This window comes from Ambystoma mexicanum, chromosome 4q, assembly GCF_040938575.1.
Source record: "Ambystoma mexicanum isolate Mex_15411 chromosome 4q, UKY_AmexF1_1, whole genome shotgun sequence".
In the NCBI taxonomy this organism is placed as follows: domain Eukaryota; kingdom Metazoa; phylum Chordata; class Amphibia; order Caudata; family Ambystomatidae; genus Ambystoma; species Ambystoma mexicanum.
This window is the reverse complement of record NC_090928.1, coordinates 569296741-569299637: the sequence shown is the minus strand read 5'-3', so window position 1 is coordinate 569299637 and position 2897 is coordinate 569296741.

Sequence of the window (2897 nt, the reverse complement as noted above, 5' to 3'; positions counted from 1 at the left end):
GCTTCAGACAGAATGAAGGAATGGTGAACAGCAAATGTATAAGAACAAACACATATAATGGTGCACAGTGCAAAAATGGAATGCGGTTTCCATTAGAGCCAGACTAATAAATACAAATGGGCACACGTTTTGACTTGCCCTGGCTGAAAAGAACATTGCAAAAAGAAATCTAACAACAAATACCATGTGGGTGGTTTGTAAATGGCTGCAAAGTGCCAGTTGCCTCCTTTTATCCCCCAACACACCGAACCATACAATTTTGCAACTTTTGAAATGTCGCTTTGTAGTGTAGTACCCATGCCCATCTCCATTTAAAAAGAAAAAAACACACACTTTCCTTGAGTCAGTAAAACAATTACACCCCACTTATGCTTGGTAACGTACGTCTTTCTTACCTTGTTTTCAGGCACAAGGATGCAGCGTACCACAAGGCAGGCTGCGACTCTCAGATTCTGACTGCCACCACGATGAACGAACCTCTGATGAAGTCGCTCACTGCAAACCTAAAGGGGGGAAAAGGCACTAAGTCAATGAAATTGCAAACCGCTGGTATGATACCTCGTATGCTCAATAGGAAATTCAACTGCTGGATGCAGAATTGGGATATTTGGGTTCACACAAAAGGCATGGCCATTGCCTCCTGAACTGTATGCACCAAACGTGAGGGTAGGAAAAAGAAAGCCCCATAGGACACAGTGGGCCAAATCTGTAGGTATTGCAAGTGAGACATTTTAATAACAGGGCAAATGTTGTACTTAACATGACAGGACGTTACACTGCACAATATTTTACTGACCTCTATCACAGCACCCGTAGAGTAGATATATGTTTGACTTGCCTTCAACAATGCAGAGGGGAAGAAGGGGAGAGAGTGAGTGACCCTTTGCAGTTGAAGTCAGGTGAGATTACATTATTTGCCCGGGATCACACACTTATTCTGAACAGCAAGCACCTCCCAGGGTGCTACTAATGCTTCATAAATATACCTAAAAGCTTTATACATAATAATGCTGTCAATTGAGAAAACCAGAGCGAGTTAAGAAATGACCCTAAAGAAATGATTACTGTTTGTTTCATACTTTGTAATTTATAACACGCACAGGGGCAAACTAGTGCTGGTCTTGGAAGTAAGACCACACAAAGTAACAGAGGGTTGAATCCCAGATCCGCGCTTAGAAACCGAACTCTGGTGGTATTAGGTGCCTCATAAAAAACATTGGCACAAACAAATGCTGCTCTGACTTATCAAACCATAGCTTTAGCATACAAGGGCATGTACAAGCAGCACCTTGGAAATGGCAATATGGTGAGTCGCTATTTTTGTTTTTCTTTTACTGCAGCCAGCATTTGTATTGCCTGTCCAATTGCCCCATGGTGTAAAAAGGATGTACCAGATTAAACATTTTTTATTTGATCCTGACGAAGGAAGATATTTCTAATCTTTGAAAACTATAAAGATATTTACAATGTTATTTCAAATCCTTGACTCGATAAGGGAATGAGGACATCTATTGTGAGACTTAAAAGGTGAGACATGATTTCCATTACATTAATTTACAATAGCCTGAAGCAAAATATAGAGACATTGCTAACGAAGACTCTTGTTTGTAAGTCAGTAATAAAAGTCAGTAATAAAAGTTGATCTCATGTGTTACCCAACCTCATTAATCAGAGCTGTCTTGCTGAAGAAGATGCAGGGTCTCAACTGTCAAATCAGAAAGCAATACATGTAGCAGTAATAAAAGCAGCTAATGCAAATCAGGCACTTGTAGATGCTGTCTGGACAGGAGTAGTAGACAGAAGTGGCAGCCAAATTTCTTCCAACCCATCCTGAGCTGCTTTGACTGAAACAAACAGCACAAAGTGCCTGCAATGAGGTCACACTGACTCTCCCCTGCGACTCATCTTGCCAGGCCTCTGCTGCATAATGGGAACGTTTATTGGATATTTTCTCTCCAATCAGACAGAAAACGAAGCGCTGCGCTTTACTACATTAACCTTGAAAGTTGAAACCGAGCTGGGCAGGGCAGATCTGCAATGGATCGTCCGGGCGGACTAGATACCGTCTGGTTACGTGTGGGTGTCACTGCGGTCAAGGGGTAGGGGTGCAGGGGGCAGCCAGGGGAAGAGCAAGGCTCTGACTTCAACCTTTGCAGCAGCAGATCTTGGGAGGTTGTCAAGAATTGTGTTGCACATTGGGCCTGTCTCACGGCAAAGGCGTAAAGCACATTTTTCCCACACTTTTTCTGACAAACACGCCGCCAGAGACAGCGCAGGATGGAGCTCGTAATTGTAATGTTTCAAGTTAGTTTTCCCTCCACAGTTTCAAGCAAAAAAGCAGCAAATAGACTGGAAGATGACTCACTCCCTCCAACAGGCCAATCTCTCCAGGCCAGACAACACAACTTTGAAAACACCCCCTCAACCCATCAGTCATGAGGTGATGCCAACAGCAGCATACAATTGTCCCATAACGATGCTCCCAAAAACCAAATAAGGAAAGCATTTTGCTATACAGAATATTGTGCAAAAGGACCACAGGACAATGGGTAGGCAGTAAGAAAGAGGATTGGGACATAGCTCAGTGGGTAATGTGGCTACTGCAGAGAACTTCATGCAATCTGATAATCTGAGTTTGGAGCGCCAGAGGGGCCAAACCATTCTCTCTTTCTGGGGTTGATAAAACAAGCACCAGTGGCGTGAGCGTCCTTTAGGGCAGTGGCCTTGAAACTGCGGGGCTGGCACCCCTTGGGAGCGGGCCTGATGGATGTCCAGAGGGGGCTCAGCACTGTTTAAAAGGGGATTTCGGTGACTGCGTTTTCTTGAAAATATAGCTTATGAGAGTGGGCGCCTTAGCAATATTGTATCCTGGGCCTGGCCTGGCTTTGCCAGGTTTC